General features: G+C 35.9%; 1 protein-coding gene and 1 pseudogene across 4 annotated transcripts in view; both read left to right on the plus strand.

Annotated features, from left to right (window-relative positions):
• Nucleotides 1-14162, plus strand: part of MOCS1 (molybdenum cofactor synthesis 1) — a 36272-nt gene that overhangs the window by 10737 nt on the left and 11373 nt on the right. The gene's annotated exons all lie outside the window — the stretch shown is intronic.
• On the plus strand, nucleotides 6048-6166 carry LOC112474739 (annotated as a pseudogene).

Below are 14162 nucleotides of genomic sequence, written 5' to 3' on the forward strand. Positions count from 1 at the left end.
ATCCTTCCAGCCCACTGATCACTTGATCTGTGGTCCTACCATTATTTCTGGGCTGGACAAGCTGTCCCGGGCGGCCACTCCCCTCCCCTGTTCCAGGTATCTCCTCAGAGCAGAAAGGGAGTCTGGGTTCCAGGAAAGGTCTTGAACCTACTGAACCTGACTGTATGCCAAGCCCAACCCCTGTTCAGGCTGCTTTGCCCTCTGGCACAAATTTCACCTTAAATCTTTATGTTCTGCGCCGGGGCCTGTGGTAGAAGAGCGGATCAGGATCACTGATGGTCAGAAAGGGATGATAGCACAGACCTAAGGAGGCAGAGCTCTCCACAGAAGCTGCCAACTTGCCTAGTGGGAAGAATGGGAGTCAGGAAATTTGGCAGCCTTTTTCTTGCCCTGCCGCAGCCTAGCTATGTGCACTTGCTCTGGCTCCTTTCCCACCCTGGGTCTCAGTTTCCTCCTCTGTGCATTCACTACCTTAAGGGCTCTCCTCCTGTGATGGTCCATGGTCATTGGTCCTGGCTGATAGCACGGGGAGCAAGGGTTAATCAGCATGTAGATCCTAGTTAGGGCAAGGTCTCACCTGCAGGGGGAGGCTTACCTCCTGCCTCTTAAGGTGTGGGTTGATAGGGGGCAGACTATACCCCTCTTCTCCCCCGGTGCTCCAAATCGAATGGCAGCTGCAATGCCTTGAATTCCTGCGGTGCTGCTGTGCTTGGGAGCACTCAAACACTCAGACATATTTCAGCCTAGCTCCTTTGATCTTCCCCAGAGGTACATCTTAAAAGCAAAATCTCCCTGAAGAGCAGGACAGGTGGGTACTAGCAGGGAAGAAGGACTAGGGTGAGGGAAGGGAACAGCAGTCAGCTGAGATGTTGACAAACACTTGTCCCCACCCTCCCTGGGAGAGTTTCCAGAGACCCCAGCCAGGGGTCAGAGTGAAAGGGTTTCAGGTTTCTCTGAGCCTGTTGTCCTTATTGATCACTTCCTGTCCCTGCCTGAAGTGCTGTCTGCTTTGGGCCTGGTGTGGCAACGGAAGAGGCTTAGCTCTCTGTCTGCTGTCATCTGTGATCTGCTCTAGGAACCCCTAGACTTTCCAGCACTCTTCCATCCTGGCTTGAGTGCGAACAAGTTCCTCTGCCTCTTTTCAACTGAGACGGGTTTACAGCAGCGCTGTCCAATAGAACATTCCGAGATGGTGGAAATGTTCTCTCTCTGTGATGTCTGATATGGTCGCCAGTAGCCACACATAGTCTTGAGCTCTTGGCATGAGACTGGGTGACTGAACAACTGAATTTGTAACTTTATTACCTTTTAGTTAATAGCTACATGTGGCTAAGGGTTGCTTTGTTGGATAGTGAAGGTCTGGGATTTTCCAGAAGAAATAAAAAAGGGAAGTATATACACAAGAACTATGCCAGTGTTAGAGGAGTTTGCAGAGCACTTGTTTTGGATCCTAACTTCAAGAATGACTTGTCATTGTCAGAGGAGCTTTGCTTAGCTTAAGAACACTTGGTCCAGCAGCCTTTTCCTTTTTTATTTCACTTTCCTTCCTCCTTCCCTCCTCCCTTTCTCCCTTCTTTCCTTCCATTATGTTGAAGAAATGAAGATACAGGGAGCATCTAGACCTTACATTTTAAAGCCCATGAGAGGCCCAATGCAATGCAGAAACATTGAGGATTTTTTAAAAGGGATGGATTGTTTGTTTCATTTAATTTTTGAGGGACTCTAGTTGCATAGAATTAGATTAAATCATAATCTTTAGTTCATGACATAGTCATCATTGGTCCATGCATGCTTGTTTTATTTTATTTACACTAATTTATTTATATGTTTTAATAATGTTATAATTCCTAAGGAAACCGCCATTTTTTTTTTTTTTTTTTTGAAAAATACGAACACTGGAAATAACTTTTAATACCTGGGTGAACTTCTGTATCCTGAACCTCTCCACTCTGAAGGAAACATTGCTAAATTTTGTGTTTATCATTGCTTTTTAGAAATGAGATACAGCGTTTTGAACTTTCTAAGTATCATGCAATTTGCGGTCATTTGGACCTTACTCTTTTGACGCAACTGAAATCCACACACATCAACCTAAGTCAAAGTCCATTCTTTTTCTCCGTGATCTACTGTTTCATTATGTGAATATACCACACTTTCTCCTGTTAGTGAGCGTTTGGGTCACTTCTAGTTTTTTGGTGTTATAAACATTGCTGCTTTAAACATTTTTATTCTCATTCATGTATCTGGTGTATGGTTTCCCCAGCAGTGAAATAGTTGAGTTATAGAACATGTGAATGTTTAGCTTCAGTAAACAATTTGGCATTATCTCGTAAAGTTGTTATGCTAACTTATACTGTTACCACTGTTACATAAGAGATCCTTTCAAACGACATCTTCCCATGAACTCAATATTATCATTCTAGATTTTTGCCAGTTGAACAGATATAAAATGTTAGTTTATGTGGTCTTAATTTGTATTTTCCTGTTTAAGAATGAGGCCAAGCATCTCTTCACATGTTTATTAGCCATATATATTTCTTTTTCTGTGAAATACCGGATCATATCTTTTGTTTATTGTCTTATTTGGTTATTTGTGCTTTTATATTGGTTTGGTAAAAGTTCTTTATGTATGTTGCAAACATAGTCTCCCAGTTTGAATAAACATGCCACATTTTGTGTAAGAATTCTTTTAAGCAATAACAGTTCTTAAATTTATCAGTTTTGTCTTTTATGGTTAGTGCTTTTCCGATCTTTATTAATGAAACACCTCACCCAGGTCAGAACAACTACCTATGTTTCCACTAAAATATTTAACATTTTGTTTTTGGCATTTAAGTCCTTAGTTCATCTGTGGATGATTTAGGGGAATCCAATTTCATATTTTTCCATATGATAGTTATTTTCTCTACTTCCTTTTTATTGAGTAGTCTCCACATTCTCTATAAATCTGCCACGTTGGCATTGCTCTGTTTTAGGTTCCATTCCATTCTGTCAGCTAGTTTGTCGATAAATCTCTATGCCAATATTCTAGTCTTAATCACTGTACTTCATATGTCCATTATCTGGTAGGGCAAGTCCTTTTTATTTTTCAGCAGTGCTTTAACTATACTAAGTTTTGTCTACGTGAATTTTAGAATCAACTTACTAAGTTCTATGGAAAATTCTATTGGGATTCTTTTTCTTTTTTTTTTTTCTTTTTTAAAATATGCATTACGTAAAATTTACCATCTTAACCATTTTAAATGTACAATTCAGTAGTATTAAATATGTTCATATTATTGTACAGCCATAACCACCATCCATATTCATAACTCTTTTCATCTTATAAGTCTGAACTATACCTGTTAAACCATAACTCCCTATTCACGTGTCCCCTGACCCCCAGGCCCTGGAAACACCATTTTCCTTTCTGTCTTTATGATTTTGGGCTACACTAATAACCTCATATAGTGAAATCATAAGGGAAATCATCCAGTGTTTGTCTTTTGTGACTTAGCATGTTGTCTTCAAAGTTCATGTTATAGCCTATTGCAGAATTTTCTTTCATTTTAAGTCTAAATAATATTCCATTTTATGACTATGTCGCATTTTGACGATCCAGTCATCGATCAGCTTGGCTTACTTCCATCTTTAGCTGTTGTGAATAGTGTGCTACTGTGAACAGGGGCGCAGATATGTCTCTGAGATCAAAGAGACAGTGGAGATGGAATGGCTGGGTCACATGGTAGTTCTATTTTTAATTTTTTGAGGAATCACTATACTGTTTTCCACAGCAGCTGTATCATTTTACATTCCTACCTATAGTGACAGGGATTCCAATTTCTCCACGTTCTTGCCAACATTTTTCTTTTCTTTTTTTTTTTTTTATAGTAGCCATCCTAATAGGTATGAGGCAATATCTCATTGTTGTTTTCATTTGCATTTCCCTAGTCATTAATGATGTTGAGCATCTTTTTGTGTGATTATTGACCATTCGTATATCTTCTTTGGAAAAATATCTTTTCAAGTCTTCTGCCCATTTTTGAGTTGGGTCGTTTTTTATTGTTATTAAATTTTAGGAGTTCTCTATTATTCTGGATAGTAACCCTTTATCAGACATATGATTTGCAAGTAACTTCTCCCATTCTGTGGGCTGCTCCTTACTCTGTGGATAGTGTCTTTTGATGCACAAAAGTTTTTAATTTTCATGAAGTCCAGTTTGTCTATTTTTTTCATTGGTTGCCTGTGTTTTGCTGTCATATCCAAGAAATCGATGCCAAACCCAGTGTCGTGAAGCTTTTGTCCCATAATTTCTTCCAGGAGTTTTATTGTGCTAGAACTTACATTTAGTTCCTTGATCCATTTTGAGTTAATTTTTGTATATAGTGTAAGGTAAGCATTCAACTTCATTCTTTTGCATGTGGATATCCAGTTTCCCAGCACCATTTGTTGAAAAGACTGTCCTTTCCCCATTGAATGGTCTTAGCAGCCTCCTTAAATATCATTTGACTATACATGTGAGGGTTTATTTCTGGGCTCTCTATTCTCTTCCATTGGTCTATATGTCTTTATGCCAATACCACACTGTTTTGATTATTGTAGATTTATAATAGGTTTTATAATCAGGAGGTGTGAGTCTTCTAGTTTTGTTCTTTTTTTTCAAGACTGTTTTGGCTATTCGGGGCATCATGAGATTCCATGTGAATTTTAGAATGGGCTTTTATATTTCTATAAGAAAGATCATTGAGATTTTGAAAGAAACTGCATTGATTCTGTAGATCCCTTTGGGTGATACTGACATTTAACAGTGTCTTCCAACCCATGAACAAGAAATATGTTTCTATTTATTTATGTCCTCTTTAATTTCTTTCAGCAATGTTTCCTAGTTTTCAGTGTTAAGTTCTTTCACTTTGGTTAATTCCTAAGCATTTTATTCTTTATGATGCTATTATAAATGGAATTGTTTTTGTAATTCCCTTTTCAGATCGTTCATTGTTTGTCTCTGTTGAGATTTTAATTGCATTAAATCTGTAATCAAATTGGGGAGAATTAACACCATTTTTATTTACATACATCCCACAGCCACCCCTCTCCTTTACCTTTTTCTCAAAGTGGCTCACCCCAAGGGACTACAGAATCTTTTGCCTGTTGAGTTCCTGATGGATTGGGCCAGTGAGATCAGGTAATTTTTTACTGCTCCCTGTTCTATTTCTACACTGGGGTTTTGACAGTAACAGGATTCCATCCGGGACTAAAACTCTCACAGGTCAGCCTCTCCTCCATGGTGACTTGATTGGACTCTTAACTTAATTTCCTCCCCATTTTCCTTTGGCCCTAGGCATAGTAATGGATTCCCAATGTTGCTAGCCTGAGTGCTTTACTATTCATTATTGGGGTTCTTAATTCTGCCTATACCTTTGTAAGCAGTCTTTTCAATAAAGTCTTTTTTTTTTTTTTTTTTTTAACCATCTGGATGAATTCTACTTTATGCTAGAATCCTGACAGATACAGTGTCATTGTTTTAAATTACATTTCCTTATTTTGTTGTTGTTCATGTATTCTTCTAACTCTGCTATCAATGCTATAATCTGTCTATTTAGGTTCTTTGGGCTTTTCTATTCTAGCAATCATATCATCTGCAACTAAAGACAACTTATTTTTTATTTCCTATCTGTATGCCTTTAATTCCCTTTCCTTGCCTTATTGTAATATCTAGGATCTTAAGTACAGTGCTGAATAGTAGTGGTACTAGGAGAATGCTTCTAATGTTTCGCCATTTAGAATGATGATTCTTAGAAGATTTTTTTCAAAAATAACTTTTATCAGATGATGAAGTTCCCTTCCTAGTTTACTAAGTTTTTTTTTTTTTTTAAATATATACTTTTTTACGTATGTCAGGATAATCTATGATTTTTTTCTTTACTATTCTGAATGACATTTATAGCTTTTCTGATATTTAATTTGTAATACAACATCCAACCTAGTCCTGGTTTACTATGTTTTATCTACTGTTAGGTTCAATGTGTTAAAATTTTGGTTGAGTTTTCGCATTTCTATCCATGAGTGAGGTCTATGGCCATGCTACCCTGAACAAGCCCGATCCCATCTGATCTTGGAAGCTAAGCTGGGCCGGGCCTAGTTAGTACTTGGATGGGAGACCACCTAGGAAGACCAGGTGCTGTATGCGTAAAAAATAAAAAAATAAGGGATTGTAAGCTGCCAAGGTCCTTGCAATCTGTGAGGTCAATCAAGGGTTGCCTCGCCTAAAAAAAAAAAAAAAATTATATCTATGAGTGAAATGAGCATCTAAGTTTCCTTTCTCATGCCTGCCTTCTCTGATTTTGGTATTAAGTTTCGAAGAATGAGTTAGCTATTATGTTAATCCATTTAGGCTATTGTAACAAAATACCACATATTGGGTAGCTTATAAACAACAAACATTTATTTTTCACAGTTCTGGAGCCTGGAAGTTCAATATCAAGGTGCCAGCCAGCATGGTCTGGTGAGGCCTCCCTTATGAGTCACAGACATCTCGCTGTATCCACATAGGGCAGAAGGAGCTAGGGAGATCTGTGACATTTCTGTAGAAGAGTACTAATTCCTCTACCCTCGATCTATCACCTTCCATAGGCCCCATCTTCAAATACCATCACATTGGGTATTAGGATTCAGCAAGTGAATTTGGGGGAAGCAGAAACACGAACATTCAGACCATAGCAGGTCTATATTCTCTTATTCTTTTATCTTCAAGAATTTGTATTAATCTGTGGTGATCACTTTTTGAAAGTTTTAACTCACCTGTAAAATTGTCTCTGCCCGATATGTTCTTTGCAGGGAGATTTTTAACTGCTGCTTCAATCTCTTTAATGTTTTTAGCATTATTCAAGTTTTCTACTTCTTTTGGAGCTCGTTTTGGTAGATTTTATTTTTAGACATTTGTTATTTCTGATTTCAGAGTTATTGGTGTGAAATCATTGGTAGTATTTTCTTCTCTTTTTAATCTCAATTTTGTAATTTTGTCTTTTTTTATTAAAGTGGTTTATTTGTGCCTTTTCTCTCTCTCTTTTTTTTTTTTCTTAGTAAGTCTTGCCAGAGGTTTGTCTATTGTGCTAGTCTCAATAAACCAACTTTTGGATTTGAACCTCTTATTGTATATTTGTATTCTATTTTATTATTTCTGTTTCTATCTTGACGTAGCCTATTGCTTTCATAACATTTAGTTCTAAGTATTTGTTAATCTTTATCCTGATTTTTTATTTGGTCCATGAGATATTTAGAAGTAGTGTTTTTAATTTTCAAATATATAAAGAGTTTTCATCCATATTTTTATTATAAGTATATGGTGGTAAGAGAATATGTCTATATGATAATTATTTAAAATTTATTAAGGCTTGCATTATGACCTAGTATATTGGCAGTTCTTGTAAATGTTCTATGTGTACTTGAGAAGAATGATTATTTTTTAATACAGATGGAGACATCTATGTTTGTTCATTGAGACCAGCTGGTTAATTTTATTGTTCAAACCTCTGATTTTTTCTGTCTTTGCTGGCTTTTTATCTGCTTGGCCTGCCAATAATAAACAAGTGAGTGGGTTTGTTCATTTCTCTCAGAGGTCCTATTACTTTTTATTTTATATATAGTTGAGATTTTATTAGGTTTATATATGATTAGAATTGTTATGTCTTCTTCATAAATTGGATCTTTTATCACTATAGTAGTGAGTTTCTCTCCATAGTGAGACACTTTAGGTCTTAAGGTCTTTATATTTTATTTTACTAAAGCTGTATCCACTTGTATTTAGCTTTAGTAAGACTGTCGAATCTGTTTTCATCTTTTTACTTTATGTTTAAAGTAAAAAGTATATTTACTTACTCTGTGTTTTTATACTTTAGATATGTCTCCTATAACAGCACATAACTGTTACTTCTGTTTCTTTTATGAAATTGTATAATCTCAGACTTTTAACTGGAGAGTTTATTCTAGTTATCTTTATCGTAACTATTGAAATATTTGGACTTATTTCTACAATCTTATCTACCTTTTTCTATGTTTCCTTTTTCTCCTTTTTGGTTTTTAAATAAATGATTCCTCCTCTCTAATAAGACAAGAACTTGATCACACTCTTAAGCCCTTAATTTTGCGGCCCCTCCCCATCGTTGCTATTTTCCAGAATTTTTTTCTGAGTTATTATGAAGTCTGCCCCTCTGTGTCTCTTGTCAGTACGCTCTCTGTCTTTTAAAATAAAAACAAACTTTATCAAGGTATTTAATCACCCATAATTCCCATAAATCTTATAGCATCTTCTGAATTTGTCTCATCTTATTTCCTCTAACAGTTTCTCAGTGTAGGTCTAATGTTGAATCTAATTTTGATGGTCAATCTAATTAAATCTGGCATGCCAGGTAGTTTTTATAATGTTTTAAAGTAGTAGAGTAGTAGCATTATAATGTTATTTGAATGCCTATAAAATTTTAGGTTCAAGGTTCATTCCTTCATTGTGTTAAGAATGTCATTGCATTGTCTTCTTACAGCCATTATTGCTGTTAGGAAAAGTCTGGATTCGGTCTGCTTCTTGCTCTTGGCAGGTGACATGCTCTCTTTCTCTGGAAGTTATTAGAGTGTTTTCTTTGTATCTGATTTTCTTAAATTTTACTATAATATGTCTAGGATAGGCTTTTCCTCATCTGTTCTGATGACATTTCATGAAATTGTTCTTTCAATACTAAGCATTTATTTTAAATATAAGGAAAATTATCTCCATTATTTCTTCAGATATTTTCTTCTCACCAGTTTAATTTTTTCCCTTGGACCTCTATTATTTGGATGTTGCCCCTTGTACTTATACCTCTTATATTTTGATTTCTTATTTTCTTTCTCTTTTTCCTGGGAAGGCCCTTAATCTTAACAATTTCTCCTTCTGTATTCATATTACTGTTCATCTTATTTCTTGTATTCATTATTTTACAATAGTTTTTAGTATTTCCCCTTGTTCTTTTTTACAATGAAAACTTGTTTTATATTGTTAATATCCTTTCTTATTTCTTTTACTGTATTTATCATGTTTAGCTTACATACTTGATCTATCTTTTAATCATTTTTGTTCTATTGACATATATTTTACAGGGCTTTTTAGAGGGTGGGGTGGGAGTGCTAGTTGTATTTCTCAAAGGCTTCCTTAGTTTAGCCGATAAGTTTGTTTCCTTAGAATGTTAGTTAGGCTGTATGGCACTAGAAACGGTCAGTATGCATCCCAATTTTCAAGAAAGGAGATGCCAGGAAGTGTTGCAACAACTATAGGACCATTGCTCTAATTTCCTGTGCAAGTACAGTGACACTCAAGGTGAAGAGACAGAGGCTTCTACCTTATACGGAACAAGAAATGCCTGATGTTCAAGCTGGATTCAGAAAAGGAGGAGGCACTTGAGATCATTGGATGATGGAGTGCTCCAAAGAATTTCAGAAGAAGGTTAGTCTGTGTCTTACAGGCTTCAGGAAAGCCTTTGACTGCCCGCATCAGGAAAAGCAATGGGTCGCTCTGAAAGAAATGGGCAGAGGCCTTCGCACTCGATTGTCCTGATGTGTAACCAGCGTTGTGGACAGGAAGCCACTGTCAGGACAGAATACGGAGGGACAGAATAGTTTCCTCTAGGCAAAAGCGCCAAACAAAGGTGCATTTAATCTCCCTACCTGTTTAATCTGTGCATATAACATATCATATGAAAAGACTCAGAAGAAGGAGGAGTGAAAATTAGTAGAAGAGATATTTATAACTTAAGATACACAGATGACACCATCTTACAGGAAACAAGTACAATGATTTGGAATGACTTCCAATAAAAGTGAAAGTGCCAAAGTGCCAAAGCAGGACTTCATTTTAACATCAAGAAGACAAGAACCTTGACTACAGAAGAAATACACACCTTTACCGTAGGCAGTGAAGACATTGACATTGTTACGGATTTTGCTTACCTTGGTTCAATCATCAGTTCAAATGAAGACCACAGCCAGGAAGTCAAGGGAGGGCTGAGACTCAGAAGGGCAACAATGGAAGAATTAGGAAAGATTACCGAGAGCAAAGGTGTGTCATTAAAGACCAAAGCTAGGGTAATTCACACTCTTGTATTCTCAAAAACTATGTATAGATGCGAAAGTTGGACAGTGAAGGAAGTGAAGGAAGCTGATAGGAAAAAAAAAATGATTTATCTGAAATATGGTGTTGGAGGAGAGCTCTATGGATACCCCGGACTGCCAAAAAGATGAACAAGTGGGTCCTAGAGCAAATTAAGCCTGAAACATCACTACTAGAAGCAAAAATTATAAAACTGAAGCTGTTCTACTTTGGGCACATCATGAGAAGGCAGGGTTCTTTTTAAAAGACAGTAATACTGGGAAAAATAGAAGGCAACAGGAAAAGACCAAATATGAGGCGGATTGACTCTGTGAAAGAAGCCATAGGCATGAGTCTACAGGAGCTGAGTAGGATTGTTGAGTACAGGACATGGTGGGCCCCTCATTCATAGGGTCATCAGGCATCAGAGTTGACTCAGTGGCATGTAACACACCTGGCACTACTTAATGGAAAAAGAGTTTAAGGCCAGATTTTAGCTTTTGATAGGCCCAGGGAGCTCAAGGTCCTAGAATATCACAGTTATTCACTCATGTTTGACTTCCCACCTAATGGCCAACCTTGCCATGTAAGGCTGTACAGGTTGTGTACTGCACAACTCCAGGAGTTACTATTCATTTTGAGTATGATGAGAATGGCACCTCCTGGAGTTATATAATATGACAGTCCTTTAAGTCTTCACCTTTAAACCCTTAGGGAGAAGCAGATTTGGACGGAGACATTCACCCTTGATTTTAAGCCAGCAGTCCTGGGACTTTGGGATGGTGGAGGAAGGAATGCATAAGGCTGTCAGCCCCTACCTGTTGTCTTCAGCACCTCTTTCAGCAGGGCTTTGGAAGCTTACCTGAGTATACCATCAGTGGATTCCTGAGCTAGTTCTCTGGGGCCGATGCCACCAATTTTTTCAGGAAGGGGACATTGCTTGTTCTGAGCCATCAGTGGGTGAGGGCAAGAATAGAGTTAAATTGCTTTGCTTTCCTTTAACTGCTTACATTTTCTGCCAGGTGCCTTCAACCCCAGGTTACAAAACCCCTCCCCCATACCAGTTCAAAAGATTTATACATCTTCCTGAGTTTCTCAAGATTTTATTTATTAATGTTTCTGGATTCTGTGTTTCTCCAGGGTTGATTTGTTGGAGGGAACCATCAACTACTGTTCACTTTCCACGTTGGCAGAGTCGCAGAGTAAAACTTTTTTAAAGCAACTTGTATTTTTAAACTTTTATTTTCTTATTAATACATGTTTATTTCAGATAAGCAAAAAGAATATCACTACTGCCCAAATGTAACCAACGTCAACATTTTGGTTTGGTGACTTGCAGTCTTTTTTCTTTGCACCTAGTTTTTTAACTACTGTTTTTAACCTCTTTCAATTAATATAGTATGTGTATGTCCCAACATCCTAACATATTATTTTACAGAGTTATTTTTAATTGCATTATATTCCATCATTTAGGCAAAGCATAATTTAGCCAGTTTTGTATTTTTGGTGATCAGAATGATTTCCCTTTATTAAGTATTGCTCCCTAATATACATCTTTGTGGTAAATGTTGTTTACATGCATGATTATTTCCTTAGGTTAAATTTCGGATAAATACTTCTCTCCAGAAAGATTATATAATTTCAGTCTTATAAGCACTTCTGCACACCCCTATCTAAACTGCGGGCTGAATTTGTGATCTGGCTTTTTCTCAGTCCAGCTTCACTTGGGCACTTCACTCCTGGTTTCTGCTTTTCTGCAGAGCTAAGCTTATTTTCCATCAAGATTCATGCATTCAAGTGGTTTGAAATAAATTTTATCTGTAAATAAGTACATGTAAAAATACTGCTGATCAAAGATAACTATCCCTTGGTCACATTGACACAGTATCTTTTCTCTAGACTTTATTGGATTTAAATATGAGTAGGTGTTTTGGGTTTTTTTGGTGGTGGTGGTGGTTTTTTTTTTTTTTTTTTTTTTTAGTCTTGTTCCTTTGTGTACAGTTTTAGGAGAATTCCTTTGCTCAATATTCCAGCTTGCTCATTTGCTTTTGGTGTGTGTCCATGCTGCTTTTCTATCTAGTTTTTTTCTTCATATAACTATATTTTTTCTAACTTTCTATATATATTTTAAAAATATATATCTAACTATATATATTTTATTTTTGAGAGTTCTAATTAGTTCTTTTTCTTGTTTCAGGGTATAATATTTAACCTCTGGGGATATTAACTCTGATATTTTTTATCGAGATATAATTGATATAACATTAGTTGCAGGTGTGCACTATAATGATTTAATGTTTGATTATATTACAAAATGGTCACTACAATAAGTCTAGTTAACATATGTCACCACACAGTTATAATTTTTTTTGTGATGAGAACTTTTAAGATCTACTCTTTTAGCAACTTTCAAATATAAAATACAGTATTATTAACTATAGTCACGTGCTGTACATTATACCCCCAGGACTTATTTTAAAACTGGACATTTATACCTTTGACATCTTTTACCCATTTTTCTCACTGCCTCCTCCCACCAGCCACCTCTTGCGACCACCAATATGTTTTCTGTATCTGTGAGTTTAGTTTTGTTTTACTCGTTTTTTTTTTTTTTTTAAGACTCCTCATATAAGTGAGATGATACCATATTCGTCTTTGTCTGATTTATTTCACTTAGCATAATGCCTTCAGGGCCCATCCATGTTGTCATAAATGTTGGCAAGATTTTCTTCTTTTTATGGTTAAATGATATTCCATAGTGTATATGTATGTGTCTATGTACATAAAGAAAATGTTTATATTTCTTTGTTTATAAGCATAAACATTTTAAATATAAACATTTTACAAGTATAATAAAAATGTTTATTAACATCTTTCTATATATATATGTATGTATGTATACGCGCACACATATACATTTTATTTATCCATTCATCCATTGATGAACAATTAGGTGGCTTCCATGTTTTGGCTTATTTTAAATAATGATACAATGAATAGCATTTGATGTAGCCCCATTTGTTTATTTTTGCTTTTGTTGCATTTGCTTGGTGTCAAATCCAAAAAATCATTGCCAAGATCTGTGTCAAAGAGTTTACTGCTGTTTTTCTTTTAGGAGTTTTATCATTTCATATCAACTCTTTAGTCCATTTTGAGTTAATTTTTTGTGGGATGTAACATAGTGATCCACCTTTATTCTTTAGCATGTGACTGTGCAGTTTTTCTAACCATTTATTGAAGAGACTTTCTTTTCCCCATTGTATATTCTTGGCTCCTTTATCTTAAATTAATTGAACATAAATGTGTGGCTCTTGATTCTGTTCCATTGATCTGCATGTCTGTTTTTATGTCAATACTGTACTGTTTTGATCACTGTAGCTTTGTAAGATAATTTGAATTCAGGGAGCATTTTAAGTATTGTTTGTTCTATTTTTATGAAAAATACCATTGGAATTTTGATAGGGATTGTATTGAATCTGTAGATTGCTTAAATAGTATGGACATTTAAAAAATATTAATCTTTCTAATCCATGAACACAGAATATCTTTCCACTTATTTGTGAGTTTCTTTCTTCAACATCTCGTAGTTTTCAGTGTACAAGTCTTTCGTCTGCTTGGTTTAATTGATTCCTAGGTATTTTATTCTTTTTGATGCAATTTTAAATGGAATTGTTTTCTTGCTTTCTTTTTCTGTAGTTCATTATTAGTGTATATGCAACAGATTTTCGTATATTGAGTTTGTATCCTGCAATTTCACTGAATTTGTTTATTAGTTCTAACAGTTTTTAGGTAGAGTCTTTAGGGCTTTCTCGGTCTTATGTCATCTGCAAATAGTGACAATTTTACTTTTTCCTTTCTGATTTATATTCCTTTTTCTTGCCTAATTGCTCTGGCTCAAACTTCTAATACTGTGTTGAATAAAATTGGTGAGATTGGGCATCCTTGTCTTGTTCCCAGGCTCAGAGGAAAGGCTTTGTGCTTTTCACCATTGAGTATGATGTTAGCACTGGGTTTGTTACATATGGCCTTTTATGTTGAGCAATGTTGCTTTTATACCTCTTTGTTGAGAGTT

Source organism: Pteropus alecto, unplaced genomic scaffold (genome assembly GCF_000325575.1).
Source record: "Pteropus alecto unplaced genomic scaffold, ASM32557v1 scaffold7, whole genome shotgun sequence".
Classification (NCBI taxonomy): Eukaryota; Metazoa; Chordata; class Mammalia; order Chiroptera; family Pteropodidae; genus Pteropus; species Pteropus alecto.